General features: G+C 42.9%; 1 protein-coding gene; it reads left to right on the forward strand.

Moving 5' to 3' along the window:
* Erich1 (glutamate-rich 1) overlaps nucleotides 1–15,836 on the forward strand; it is a gene marked incomplete at its 5' end in the record, with an annotated part of 52,793,804 nt that overhangs the window by 34,034,915 nt on the left and 18,743,053 nt on the right.

Here is a 15,836-nt window from a genome sequence, read left to right on the forward strand (position 1 = left end):
AACCCAGTGTGCAGTTGCAGCCTTGAGCTGCGAATCTTGAACTCCCTGCCATTCTGATGTACAGCATGTAAAAAGCACGTGATTATGTTTATCCTGGGAGTGCGCGCTCTTGGCCACAGCAGCAGATCAGTCTGGAATAAGCAAATAGAATCACCCCAAAAGGCAAACTGCAAAAGCTATCTGCAATCACACGAGGAGGGCATGCCAACAGAGATTCTTTTCAAAGAAGAGAATTACAGGAAAGAAATAGATGACTAAGAACTTTTAAAAAATCAAGTGCAGACGTTTGTTTTCCCATTTGCTAGACGTGAGGGCTAAACATGATACTGGTAAGAAACGTCTCTCTTTAGGCCCAGGGGAGATTTTCCTTAAAATTGTGCAAAATGTTTTCCCTTCACTAACTCACTTAAACATATTTCTTGAATCGTGACTTTTTTCTTTCTTCCAACAGTCTCTAGGGTTGATTTGCTGACAAATCAACAATGATGTGAGGGAGTGTGGCCAGCCTTCTTTTTCCCCTGAGGACGGCGGAGATGCCAAGAGATGGAGGCCATCTTGTCTAAAATAGGACCGTGAGGTTACTGGCTGAGTTTGGTCTATCCTAGGTCATGTGGATACCCAGTCCACCTTGGATATCCATCCAAAATGCCTAAGTGAGTATATGGTGATGGAGTTTAAATTGTGACCCTCCCTGGAGAGAAGACTCCAGACCGTTCACGTTTCCTGGCTGGTCACACCAGCACTATTCTGCCTGATGACTTGACAAACTTGGTCCAGAATCTACTTCCTTTGTACAGGAATTCAGGCTCTATGAAATCTATCAGCCAAGCCACAATGGCTTTGGTTTTTCAAGACAAGCTCTCTCTGTGTAGCCCCGAATGTCCTGGAACTCCCTCTGAATTTGAACTCAGAGATCCACTTGCCTCTGCCTCCAGGCTGCTGGGACTAAAGGTGTCCACCTCCACTTCCAGAAGACAAACTTCTTGCCAGGGAGGCTGACATACATTGTGATGTAAACTCCCTTGACTGGTCCAGTTTGGTAGCCATTGGGCTCCATTACCTATCTGTAGGCAGCTCTTTGAGAAACACTGACATATTCATGGCTGTGGCTTGGGCCATCTTCACAGGCCAGAAAGGGCTTCGTTTATCAGTCAGTCAACATGCAGAGAGAACAGTTTGTTTTGGAACAATTCAAGTCTGTAAAAAGATCCAATAGTACAAAGACCTCCTGGGTGCCTTCCACCTGGGTCTCTTTTGAATTCTGCCTATGGTGTACCTGCTACTAAGGGGTCAATTCATGAACTAGATTTCCTATCTGTTTCTTCATCAGAGCACCGTGCCCTCAACCTCATGAGGACCTCATTACACATGATCACAGGGTTTTCCCTATACAGCCTCATAGCAATCTGGGTCATATATTTTTGGCAAAAAAATGTTAGAAAAGTGATTCAGTGCTTCTTTACTGCTCCCTTACCAAGTGGCCCTTGTGAATTTGTTCCAATGCTTGTGGTAGTGGGTTCGATTGCTTGATTGAGATGGGGTTTGCCCCTGTTTTTTTCTTTTTATTAAGGTTGCTTTTTTTAAAAAAATGTGATTAATATTATATAAATATTTCATTACCCAGTCTACAACCGTGTGTGTGTGTGTGTGTGTGTGTGTGTGTGTGTGTGTGTGTGTATGTGTGTGTATGTGTGTGTATGTGTGTGTGTGTGAAGGCTGGAGCTCCCTGTTGACAGTCTTTCTCAATTACTCTCCCTTGATTTCTAGAAACAGGGTCTCTCACTGAAGCGGGACCTCCCAGTTCGGTTAGACTGGTAAGCCTCTGGGTCCTCTTGTCCATGCCCTGGGCCTTCCCAGCTCTGGGTCTAGAAATGTCTGCTTCCCTACTTGGTTTTTCACATGGGTGCTGGGGGTCAAGTGAAGGTCTTCACATTCAGGGGGCAAATCCCCCAGTCCCCACTTGTTTGCTTTAATATCAACTGATGCTTCTTGCTGGAGTTTTTTTGCCAAGATGTTTACCAAATGGTAATTTTCTAATTGTGTCACTCCCTGTATATTTAACAACTGGTATTCCTATGAAAGCACACACTGTCTCATCTCCATTTTAAAACTCACTTATAAGCCATTCACTAGTTAATGGGTTATAATCCTTTATTGCCACTTTATTGATACTTAAGTTGATCTACATTATGACAGAGTCCCAAGCATGTGACTAGTATGTTCTTCTGAAATCTCTCTCTCTCTCTCTCTCTCTCTCTCTCTCTCTCTCTCTCTCTCTCTCTCTCACACACACACACACACACACACACAGACAGACACACACACACACACACACACACACACACACACACACACACACACCCTGGTTGCATGCAAGGTGGCAATAGGAATTGAACCCAGGGCCTTTACACATATTCAAGAGGAACCCTCTTGAATGCTCAGCCCTTTCAGCAATGGTTCTTGACACCTTTCTTTCCTAATGCTAGGTTAACCACTTGTCTCGGGGGCTTATTTTCTTCTCATGAAGATAAATATTTAGAGGAGCTGGAGAGATGGCTCCGTGATTAAGAGCACTGACTACTCTTCCACAGGTCCTGAGTTCAATTCCCAGCAACCACATGGTGGCTTACAACCATCTGTAATGAGATCTGGTGCCCTCTTCTGGTGTGTCTGAAGACAGCTATAGTGTACTTATATATAATAAATGAATACATCTTGAAGAAAGAAGAAGAAGAAGAAGAAGAAGAAGAAGAGGAGGAGGAGGAGGAGGAAGAGGAGGAGGAGGAGGAGGAGGAGGAGGAGGAGGAGGAGGAGGAGGAGAAGAAGAAGAAGAAGAAGAAGAAGAAGAAGAAGAAGAAGAAGAAGAAGAAGAAGAAGAAGAAGAAGAAGAAGAAGAAGAAGAAGAAGAAGAAGAAGAAGAAGATGAAGAAAGATATTCAGAAACCATGACCTGGGTGATAAGTATTCCCCTTGCTCCTAGAGTGTTGTTGCTCCTAGCCCTCTCGGTGTGCAGAGCCAAGAGATACATGTGCTTTTATGTGTGTGTGTGCGCGTGCACACACACACACACACATGTGCATGTACACACCCAAGCACACACGCACATATGCTCATGTGCACATGTTTCTCTATCCACGCTCTGTCTCCATTTATCTGGGTCCTGCCAACCTTCCTGACTTTATTTGCTCCCTGCCCTGTGTATACCCATTCTCTCAACTGCACAGTGCTGCACTTGCCCATACAGGGCTCACTGCCAGTGGCTGCCCCTGCTTTTGCTCCCTCTTCACCCTAGACACTCTCACACACGCATTTGCCTGCCCAGTGCCTGTGGGGCTGAATTAGGACAGAGAGGGAGTAAGCCAAAGAGTTGTTTCTCAATTATAAGGAAAAGCAGGCAGTGGCTAAATCAGGATTTCTTGTAAGGCCCCACTTTAGCACTCAACCTGGAAGGCCCAGCTACCTGGATGATGCTATGGTTGAAATAAAATGGGTCTTAAGTCCTCTAAGTCTACTTTAGAGCTGTGATCATGGCCAGAAGGGTGGGAGGAGGTGGTATTTATGTATTCTACAGTGTATTTTGGCCCCGGCTCTAATAGCAGGAACGGGGCTGTCAGTGCTGGTTTTAACATTGCTAAGTCAGCAGAATGCTTGTCAACTGGTCTAGACACGCACAGTGCCTAACGAAATGAGAACAAGAAACAATTGATTTCTCAGCTGTACGAAGAGGTTGGACTCATCCTTTCAGAGCAGTCTTGCATGACAGTCATTCATCCTACTCGCATGCCAAAAAAGCCCCCCTACCACACACACTAACTATAAAGAGTGCTCACACAGAGGGGTTCACTGAAGTCAGCCCATCCATCATGTTTATGAGGACCACGTTCTATGGACACCAGCAGATCAGAGCAAAATAACCATCAGGAGGGATAGTGATTGTGGCTGCTTGTGCATCTTCTAGGCACCCACCTACCACATATGGTCCTCTGGTGAAACTCAAAGCCCAGATCCAAGTGCTGGCAGGCAGCACACATAGGAAAAAATGAGACATCAAGGGTTTTGGCCTCTCTCGTCAGGATCACTAGACAATAAGTGCGTCCCTATTTTCAGGGCTCATGGTCACTCAGATGAGCTTCCATTTCCTATCAAACCCTTCCAGATGAAGTGAACATTCCTAGAGGGAGAATTTGAGAATGGTAGACGTTTGTAGTGGCACACAGCTGGTTACAGTTAGGAGTTGGCTAGTAGTGGATGACTCCAGGCTTTTCCAGCTAGACTATGCACTCTAACCGTGAGTGGGGGTTGTGTCTAGTTTTCTATGGTGTTTCAGTCCCTTTTTCTTGATATAGATAAGACTCAATTGATAGCTACTAACAAGAGAAGACGAGGAAACATGGGCCTTCTGCATATCACCCTCTCTCCTTTCATCTGTCTTTGGCACCTTATATGCCTCACGGGTTGGCTGACTGCATTACTTTAATCTCGGCACTGAGAAGTCAGACATCCCAGCTCAGGATACAGTTTGGACACCAGTTCTAGGTTGGTTTCTGCCACTTCATTAGTTTGGGACTTTCAACAGCGCTCCTAGGCTCCCCAGGACTCACTCAGTGAAATGGAAGATTGGACCGCTAGATCTCTCAGAATCCATACCTCTGCAGGTGCTTACTCAGGCCTTATGGTCTCTCAGCATCCATGCCTCTGCAGATGTTTACTCAGGCCTTACAATATGGCCGTGTCCTGAATGACAGCACAAAGGTTGACAAGGAAACTCGGAACTGTGGTCTATGATAATACAAGAAAGACCGTCATCTGCACACTGAAGTTCAGCCTTCTGTTTCACTGTTTGCTTGCTTCCTGGAGTTCAGAAAGAAAAGCAGAAGGTACCAAGAGCTGCTACATCGCTAGCTCAGGGGACAGCTAAGACACAGATACCCTGCCACTACTACCTTCTGCTTCACTTTTACACCCAAAACGTCCTTCCCCCAGTGATGGAAGATTTCACTCTACAAGTCCTTTCCATATTTCATGTTTTGAACTCTTTTTTTTTTTTAACAAAGTGCAGTGTCATAACATTTAAACTAAAGGATCAATAGGCAGATTCCTTCTGCACAGTTGCTTTTATTTTTTCTTGCAAAATAAATTTCCATTCCTGAAACATGGGCAAAGCAACTTTTCACTTTCTTCTTTCTCCCCCTCACTGTAAAATTGGCCGGCATTTGTTGTAAATGTAAACTATCTAAAATATACTTTGGAAATTTATTTCAAAATTACTGGCATACATGTCTAATGGGCCTTGTGCTGTATCTAAGAAGTGAGAATATTAGTCCTGCAAAATTATACACTGTCAAAGGTAGAAAAGACAATGGAGAATATGAAAATCAATGTTTTTCCAGTTGCTGTTGGAATAGTTTAATGGGTCTTCAAATGGTTTTGATGTGACAACCGGTACTTTATGTATGTAATGGAATAGAAATATCAAACTATATTACCATACCTGGAAAAGTTTTGTTTAGGCAAGTTTTGACATATTTAAAATATATCAAAGCTACCGAAGAATGTAAATAACTGCACAGTAGACAAATACGTTCACTTATGTAAACATGATTATTTATGATTGATTACTTTGATGTCCTGTTTAATTTAGACATGGTCTATTGAAAATGAAAATTGAAAAAAACTATTAAAAACTTATTGAGTGTCTAAATGTATAAGGACCTATGTAAAAATAATTCACTGAACTGTAGGTTATTAGCTTGTATAAATATTAAAGGTATTCAATTTGTAACTTTAAAGCTGTCAGAAAGAATTCCACAAAGCATTTAAAAAAGAAATAGCAATTTTTTTTGCATGAGTTCTTCCTCCAACACACACACACGCGCACACACACACACACACACACACACACACACACACACACCAGAAAGGAGGGGATTAATACTTCTTGTTTCATTTTGCAAGGCTTGTATTGACTTGATACCCAAATCAGACCAATATGACATAATTTTATACATGAAAATCCTCAGTAAAATGTTATTATTCTGGTCAACTTGACACAAGATAATTATATGAGAAGGGGGAGCTACCAAAGAGCTGATGCTTCCATAAGATTCCCTGTGGGGCATCTTCTTACTTAGAGTTGCTATGGGATTGTCCAGCACCCTGTGGATGGTGTCACCCCTAGGTGTGTGGTCATAGCTGAGCGAGCCATGGAGAGCAAGCCATCACTATGACCTTTGCTCCCATTCCCGCCTCTACACTCCTGCTTTGAGTCTCTGACCTGGCTTCCCTTCAAATAGATGTGAGGTGAAATGAACTCTCCTCCCCAAGTTGTCTTTAGTCTAACACAGCAACACTGACCCTAAGTAAGACAACTGACAAATCAGATCAAATCTATCAGTACATGAAAAAGCTGGGGTGTGGCTCAGTGACAGTATACTTACCTAATGTGTATAGGTCCTTGGCTTTGATACCTAGCATCTCCAAAGAAAAGAACTACTAGAAAAATATTAAAAGAATTATATGCCATGGCCAAATTGGATCAACATTCAAGAATCAACTACATAATAATATTGATTTGTGTAGGATGAGAATTTGACAAAATTGAACTCAAGGTTTATAAAGAAAAATAACCAACATAATAACTTTCTTAAACTAGGACTAAAGGAAATTGTCTTCAATTTGACATAAAAAGCAGCTATAAAAAGCCCATGGCCATTATGTTTAAGCAACTTGAGAGATGACTTTTTCTATCAGACGAAGAATAAGGCAAAAGAAGAGTCATCATTTTCATTAAATAAGATACCAGACGTTTTAGCTACTACGGTAATCACAGAGAGAAATAGATGCCACACTGTTTGAAAAGGAAGAAATTGAATTTATTTTTTATTTTTTATTTTTTATTTTATTTTTAAATATATATATACATATATATATATATATATATATATATATATATATATATATATATATATATATATAGAGAGAGAGAGAGAGAGAGAGAGAGAAAGGAAGGAAGGATCCTAGATCTAATAAGTGAGTCCTTGTAGGGTATAAGATAGACATGCACATGTGCACACACACACACCAATTATTATACTATTTCTGTATACTGTATTTTCTGTTTCCTATATACTATATTCTGTATACATTCCTGTATAGATAACTATAAACACCTGAAAATTAAATTTAGAAAGACAATTCAATGTAAAGTCACTTAAGATAAACTGAAGTGCTGATACACAATATTTGTATCCTGGAGAAAAGCATAGGAAAATGCCTAGGAAAGACATTAAGGAAGCCCATACAAATAAAAGGAACTTTGTGTCCATGGACCAGAAAACTCACTGTGGTAAGTATGTCATCTCTTCCAAAATTGATTGGTAGATGTAATGCAATTTTGATTAAAATCTCAACATGTTTTCAACAAAGACAAATTATAAGGTTTATATGCAAATACTAAAATCTTGTGATACTAAAATAAAATGGAAAACACGACTATTTCCTACTAGGTCTTACTACATAACTATAAAAGTCAGGTGGAATGATATCACACAGTGCCCTCCCTGGACACAGCAGATCAGAAAAGGAAACCACTCTATGGTGTCCATCTGCTCTCTCAGGGAGAGGATGAAAATGCAGTTCTATGGAGGATAGCTGGCTGGTCTTTCTGATAAACGGTTCTGAGGCAGGTGGATACCTCCTGTTGAAAAGAGTCACTCCTATCTTATAAAATTTCCCAACTAAAAACAAATCAACATTTATTTGTTTAAATGCATTTTATTAACTTTTCTGCGGATTTCATAATCCATACATTATATTTTAACCAGTCGCCCCATGTTCCCTCTTAATCCCTCTTACATCTACCACTCCCTTGGACCAGAAGACTGGTCCCATTTCTCCCACTTCCTCCCAACTTTAAGTTCTTTTTCCTTTTTTTAAACAGCTCACCGAGTTCAATTTGTGGTGTCCATATACTCATGTGGGCAAGGCCATCCACAGGAGCATGGTTGCTCTACTAGAGGCCACAACCTGGGATCATATATTTAAAATATAAAAATAGAAAACATTTTTAAAAACATTTTATGTGTCAGAGTGCTTTGTCTGCAGGTATGTCTGTGCACCACTTGCATGCCTAGTGCCCAAAGAAGTCAGGGGACATCATGGGATCTCTCATGGGTCTGGAGTCACAAACAGTTGTGAGCGGCCATGTAGGTGCTGGGAATTAAACTCAGGTCCTCTGGAAGATCTGCCAGTGCTTTTAAGTGCTGAGTCATCTCCCCAGTCCCCCAAATTAGAAAACTATTACAAGAAAACATAGAAGAAAATCTTTAGACTCTAGGTCTAGGCAAAGAGTCCTTAAACTGGCATTAAGTGCATGGATACACACATAAATGAGGACAGTGGTACTGTAAACCTTCAGTTTTGAGAAAGTCCTCTTATAATGAGGTTGAAGAAGGGGCACAAACTGTGAGAAAAGAAATTGAAATAACACATCCTACAAAGGGCTAGTATCTATAATATATAAAGAACTCCCCATAGTCAACGGTAAAAAATAAAACAAAACAAAACAAAAAAAAAAAAAAAAACAAGAACCGATCAAAACTGGGCAAAAGATATGAAAAGACATTTTACCAAAGAAGTTTTATGGATGGAGAATTAGGCTGTGGGAAGGTGTTCAGTATTTTCCAGTCACAACACATGTGTCAGAATTACAGCAATAGAAACTAGTCAGAGCAACAGATACAAGGATGCAGAGAGGTTGAATACACTACTGATGGCATTATAAAAAGATAGGGTCCATTCTAGAAAAGATTGGCAGTTTATTATTAAAAAACTAAATATAGGATACTACATGACCCAGAAATTTTACTTTTGAGCGCTTGCCCTACAGAAAAAAGTTTTTAAGAAAGTTTATTTGCATAAAGATCTGCATATGAATGTCTGTAATAATAGCATCAACCTGTAAGCAAAACAAACACTCTTCCATATATTAATGGATAAGCTAACTGTGGAACATGCATACGGTGGGATGGTCCCCAGCAAGGACAGAAGCCAACCTCTCATACATGGAGCCAGTGTGGAGAAATCTATAGGACCACAGGCCGAGTGAAAAGGACAAGTTCCATGAGTTACACATTGTGTGATTGGATTTATATCACATTCTTGAAATGAGAGAAAACCATTGAGCAACTCAGTGGCTGCTACAGTTAAGGACCATGGTAGGAGATGAAAGAGGGAGGAACTAGTGAGGGGGAAGCATGGGAGGCTGGCAGACCAAGAGATCTTTGCAGTGAGAATACTTTGTATCAGTTGTTTCTGGGCCTTTGGCTAAGATCTAATGAGAACACTTTGTATCTACCTGGATTGAGGGCACCCTCTTGGTTCTTACTTTGCCTAAAGGTTTTGGCAGATATTGCTGGTGGCCAATGAAGGAATGTGGTACATACATGGAATCTGTCTGTATCATTTCTTCCAGCTGCCTGTGAACCAACAATGGTCTCAAAGTAATGGTTTCATTTTGAAAACTGAAATGCCAACTATCCCCCAGCTGAGTCTCACATAAAAAATGCAGTGAAGTATACATAATCTGGGGGAAAATCAAAGTAACCATTGGTAGATTCTAAATAGTTTCTTTTCTTGATACAGCATGGCTTTTTCTGTCTATACTCCCTAAAACATGTGGTCTTAATCACAACCTTGTGCATAAAAGCACCCAGAATTTTATTTTTATGTAATGTTATTAGTATGATACAGAAATTGCCTTGCCAAGCAATTTAATTTATGAATGTAAAACGAAAGTCCTATATGTACAGCTAGAAGAAATTCAACTGTGGTTCTGTAAAATACTCTTGAGAAAGGAGATGATAATTTTCCTTCATAGTATAGCTAAAAGATAACCAGAGTGTGCCTGCATGATGCAGGGATAAACAGCTTTCTCCAACAGAGGTTTTTGTTCAACTTGTTTTTGTCTGCTTTTTTAGGACACCCTTCAGTTGAGTTCCTCAGCCTAGGGAGCAGAAGGGTGTCACACTCAACTGCATTTAGGAGCCCATGGAACAGGAGTGGGGCCATTCTCAGGAGTGGAGTCTTTCTGAGGAGTGGGGCCATTCTCAGGAGTGGAGTCATTCTCAGGAGTGGAGTCTTTCTGAGGAGTGGGGCCATTCTTAGGAGTGGGCCATTCTCAGTAGTGGGGCCATTCTCAGGAGTGGGGCCATTCTCGGGAGTGGAGCCGTTCTCAGGAGTAGGGCCATTCTTACATTCTAAGGAGAAGGTTCCCACACTTGTGTATCCAGAGCACAGAAAGCTCGGGAAGGGCCTTGGGGGAGGGGAATACTTGCCATCCCGTCTCCTGTGATGTCCATGTTGGGCAATCGTCTCCTCTGTTTGGTGCCAGAGATTGAGCCAGCATTCTACCACTGAGTTTCGGTCCCTTCACCCCAAGCGTGGCAGGCAGTTCCTTTTCTGGTCGGCTTATTTTTGTTTGTATTTGTATCTCTGTGCTTCTAACTTTTTTTATTTCCTACTGTTTTTGCTGTTTGTTTTATTTTGCCTGTTAGTTTTCTAAAGAGAAAGATGGGAGTTGGGCATGTGGGGAGGTGAGGGGAAGATCTGGAAGGAGTTGGGGGAGGGGAAAGCAAGATCAAAATGTGTTGTATGGAAAAGATTATTTTTGATAAAAAAAATAAATAAATTATTGGTTTAAGAAAATATTCCATTACTTCATGCAGTTGGAGGAGTCCCGGGGATTCTGGGTTAGGTTCTCTGCTGCTCAGCACTGACGTTACAACGGGGACAGCATGTCTGCATTCTCTGCCTGGGGAAAATGGGCTCCACCAGAGCATGGCAGCTGGAGTGCCTTGGTCACTTTCTCCTGCCCCAGTCACTGTCAGCACATCATCACTCTCACTGTTGCCCTGGTGAGGACAGAGAGCTTCCTGAATAGCGAACCATTCCCGTGCAGAAAATCAACTGGTGCTGGAGACTTTGCAAGAAAATGTTTCCTTTGATTTTTCTGTCAAAGTCTCTCTTCTGTCCTCTCCTCTCCCTTCTCCTTTCCTCCCCTCCGTTCCCCCTCTCCTCTTTTCCTCTCCTCTTCTCCCCCTTCCTCCTTCCCCATCTTTCCCCCTCTCCCCTTCTTTTCTCCTCTCCCTTCTTCTTCTTCTCCTTCTCCTTCTTATCTTCCTCCTCCTCCTCCTCTTCCTCCTCCTCTTCTTCTTCCTCTCTCTCTCTCTCTCTCTCTCTCTCTCTCTCTCTCTCTCTCTCCCCCCCATAAGGAATATAAGGTGTGATGGCTCAATGCAGTAAAGTCATAGATGGCTGATGAAAAGCACTGCAGAATTCACAGTAATATGGGTATGGCATATACTGCATGAGCACACGAACAGAGCTGGTTTCTAAAGTTGATGCAAAGACCTTTAGGATGGGATGTCAACATTCAATAACTAAGTGAGCAATGGCGATTGTTAATTTATTTTTTTTAAAAAATAGAATGATGGGATTTTAAGGGTGATGGGGAAACAGAGCAATAGAATGCAAGAGACAAGCATCAGAATGGGGCGGGACTAACTAGAGGAAGTGCTGGTTAGTTTTTGTCAACTTGACACAAACAAAAATCACCTGGGAAGAGGAAGCCTCAGCTGAAGAATTGCCTGGGTCAGATTGGCCCATGGGCCTGTCTGTGGGGCATTTTCTTATTCAATGATTGTTGTGAGAGGACTCAGCCTACTGTGGGCACTGCCACCCTGGGTAGGTAGGTGTCCCTGATTTCTATAAGAAAGCAAGCTGAGCAACCCATAGGAAGCAGTTGTTTCTCCATGGTCCCTGACACATTCTTGCCTGGGTGCCTGCCCTGATTTCCCTCAGTTATAGACAGTGATTGAGACGCGTACCCCAAATGAACCCTGTCCTCCACACGCTGCTTTGAGTGACTGTCTATCACAGCAACAGAAAGAAAAGTCGGACAGAAGAGAATGAACTGCACGAGGAGAGGGAGCTCAGGGAGGTCAGTGGGGGGAAGCAGGAAAGAGGACAGAGATGTGGATAAAGATGCCACGATGAACCTACTGGTTTTTATGCCGGCTTAAAATTAATAAAATAATTTCTAATAAAATGCTACATATTAATAAAACCAGAAAAATCTTACCATGTCTAAAAAGACCAAGATGTCTGACTAAGGCAAATGAATAAGGAGCTCTGGAAGTGAGCCTGCTGGAGGCCTGAACCTAATGAAGGCAGTATTCCTCCTTCCCCAAAACAACTACCAAGTCTCAAACAGGAGCAGACGCTGCAAACTCAAGCCCACTTTGCTGTCATGGTTCCCTTTTGATCTTTAAGGGACTCCTCCAGCCCTTGCAAGTTTCCTCAGCACTAATAAAGATCTTCCTAGCATGACAGACCACCTTCATGACTTGGGTAGCAGTCAATATCTTTAGGAAAGAGCATCTGAGCACAGAAGGTACAACACCTATGCCCTCATCTCATGGCTGTTACCAGGAAGGGAGAGGGGTCTTCGGGGTCACGGTCTAGGGTAGTGGTTCTCAACCTTCCCACTTTGACCCTTTAATACAGCTCCTCATGTTGTGGTGACCACCCCCAACCATACAATTATTTTTGTTGCTGCTTCATGACTGTAGTTTTGCTACCGTTGTGAGTTGTAATGGAAATATCTGATATGTAGGATATCTGATACGCCACCCCGAGGGGGTCATGAGCATCAGGTTGAGAACCACTGACCCAGAGGCTTTGGAGATGGGTACAAACTTTCTTGGTCTCCTGGGCGCATGAGATCTCTTGAATTTGTCTGGATATAGAAATATAAGCTGAGAATGCATAGCTGACAAAATTCCCAGGAGTGATTGGAGTTGCTTCCTGAGCCTCGGATCAGGAACATTTCCAGGCTCCAGTGTCTGCCCACAGCACTCCCCTGGGAGCTCTGCCATGCCCTCAGTGTGGGGCACAGGGGTGTGGTAGGGATGGGTGAAGGCCATAGTATGGAATAAGCCCAAACCATTAATAACCCCTTTCCTTCTAAACAAGCTACTGTTAAGAGTGAATTGGCTATAATTTTCAGAGGGCTTTTGGCTATCAGCACTACAATTAGGAAACAGAAAACCCGACCAACAGAAACATACTGAAACCACAGGCTAAACCGCCACTCTGCTATAATAATTCATTCCCTGCCCCCCTCCCCAAAATAAGCACGATCCAGGCAGATCATATTCCTGCACACTATGGCCATAGGCAATCTGAACGCTCCAAAAGTCCAAAGAAAATAACGCCCTGACCACCTCCCCCCCTTCACCAAGTCCTCTCTCATGCGTCTCTTTGCCAGGACTGCCAACCTGTGAGTTAAGGACAAATTTATTTATGAAATCCAGCCAGGTTTTGTTTATAGTATGGCCTATGAGGAAAGGACTGCTTTTTACATGCTTTTTAAAAATAAAAAGAAGGAATGGGCAAGAAGAAGCAACACCGAAAATATGCTCAACATTGTACCTTGTAGGAAATGCTTGCCTGCTACCCACTCACCTGGTGGCCAGGTCTTAGAGCTTTGGGTAGACAACCAAAATCTGAGATCATTACTAATAACATGCCCTCCCCCCCCCAAAAAAAAGTCCATGTTCCTGTCCAATGTCTATCAAACCTAAGGCCCAGCCCGAGGGAGGCATATCAGTGAGCAGGAAACTTGCCAGATGATCCCCGGGGACAGTGTGAGATGTCCATTGAGCTTCCCTTGCTCTCCTGATCCAAGGACGGTGACAGGAAAAAAGAATGATGTTTGGCCAAAATGTTCCAATCTTACACTACAGTAAAAAATTTGGAAGTATGGTAAGGGTTCTGAAGGCCAAGAATCCCACTTCTCTCTCGGAACCATGGTAACCACAGGCCTCGTTGGTTGTTTCTGTCCACCGGTCACATCCTGATGTCCCAAAAGGCCATCAAAGGCAAACCCCTCTCCTTCTACTTTTTCTGCTTACTAGTCTGTGGTCCTAGCATGAGTAGACACAATCCTTGGAAGGGATGGCCCAGCTTCCTCCCACCCTGGGAACTGAGTGACTCCATCCCAAAACCCTGTTCTTCTTATTCTCAGTTTCCCTTCAGTTCTGTGCAACCGGCTAGTTCAAGAGAATTGGAGAAAACAAAAGCAAACGGAAAAGCATGCTTTCTTCCTAATGGGCCCTGAGAAGTGAGGGGCCCTCAGAGTTTTCATCTCTTTCCCTATAGGTGAGAGGTTTTCAACCTGTGAGTTGTGACCCCTTTGTGGGTTGAATGACCTTTCACAGGAGTCTACAGAGACTACCGGAAATATCCAATAGCTACCTCATGATTTGTAACAGTAGCAAAATTACAGTTATGAAGTAATAATGAAAATAAATTTTTGGTTGGGGGTTAACACTGTGAGGGGCCCCTCTTGGAGTCAGTACAGAACACACCTAGACACCGAGAGGGGCTGGGGCAGGGGGTGCCTCTGGATAGGACAATGAGAGACAGCAGGAGTTTTTACCGGAGTGGCTTTTAAGGAGAAAAACGGGGAAAGTTTGTGTTAAAATGAACTGGTAAGTCCTGATTGGACAAGTTAGCCAGTGTGGCCAAATAATGAATTTTGGTTCCTGGATCTTTGGTGTTTTGATAGTTGGACTTTGTGATGAGTCTCAGGAATGAGTCAGTGGCCAAAAAGGTGGATAGACGTGGGGCCTAGCTTTAGGGATGTAATCTAACAGGGGAGAGATATGGGGAAGGGAAGACCTACTGGTCCCATGTTTGCCTGCTTGGGCCTATCAAAGAGCCCTTCAACCACAACGTGAGAAACTGTATTAAGGGTTGTAGTGTTAGGAGGTTAGAGAACCACTGCTGTAGACTGTGGTCTCTGCTGCTCTGTGCAGCTTGCACATTAATGAGTGTAGAAAGTCCAACAATGTTCAAGAGTACAGTTTACTCCGTGATTCATGGCCCTTCTTACAGGACTTTGTATTCAGAAGTCTTTGAAAGACTGAACATGTTGGCTAATCTCAGAAGTACTCAAGCCACCACTCTGTCTCCTACTTCCTTTATTCTCATTCAGTTATCTGTGTTCACTTCAGGAGGGTCTGGTGGGTCAATGGCTGAGATCAGAATAGTACTCAGAATCACAGCGCTTGAGAGGCAGAGGCAAGCAGATCTCTAAATTGCAGGCCATCCTGGTCTATATAATGAAGCCCAGGACATCCAGGGCCACATAGAGAGACTGTCTAAAAACAAAAGAGAAAACAGCAGAATGCAAGGCTCTGGTTTGCAAGATCTTTCTGCGGCTCCTGGTTCCACTGGAAAACTCTGGGGCCTATGCACACACAGAGGAATGGGTGCAAACCACCGAGACTTGCTTCGCAAAAGGGACCTGAGCAGCCGCCATCCCAGTGACAGTGCAGAGCTGGGCACTTAGAATTCTGGGAACATTGTCTCTCTTTTACTTTGTTTTTATCTCAGTCATTTTAGAGACTAGATAAAAGGATTCACAATTAATCATTCTAAAATTCTGTTTCATATTCATGAAGAGCAATGTTGCCTTTTTTTTTTTTTTCCATTTCTGCACTAGTCAACTGCGGGCAATGTAGACTTTTCGAGAAAGCTAGTGTATCAGTTTCAAACCACTGTGACAAATGACTGAGAGCGCGACTTGGAAGGTTTATTTTGGGTCCTGGTCAGTTGAATGTAACGCTGTGGTCCTCTGGTGAGGCAGAATACCACAGCAGAATTAGCGTGGGGGTCCCATGCAGCTTACTTCAGGGCAGCCCAGAAAAAGAGGGAGTCAGGAAGAGACACAGGGCAAGAGGTGCGGCCGAAGGCACCCTTCCCTGCTTGTG

This window comes from Rattus norvegicus, chromosome 16, assembly GCF_021556685.1.
Source record: "Rattus norvegicus strain SHRSP/BbbUtx chromosome 16, alternate assembly SHRSP_T2T, whole genome shotgun sequence".
Taxonomy (NCBI): domain Eukaryota; kingdom Metazoa; phylum Chordata; class Mammalia; order Rodentia; family Muridae; genus Rattus; species Rattus norvegicus.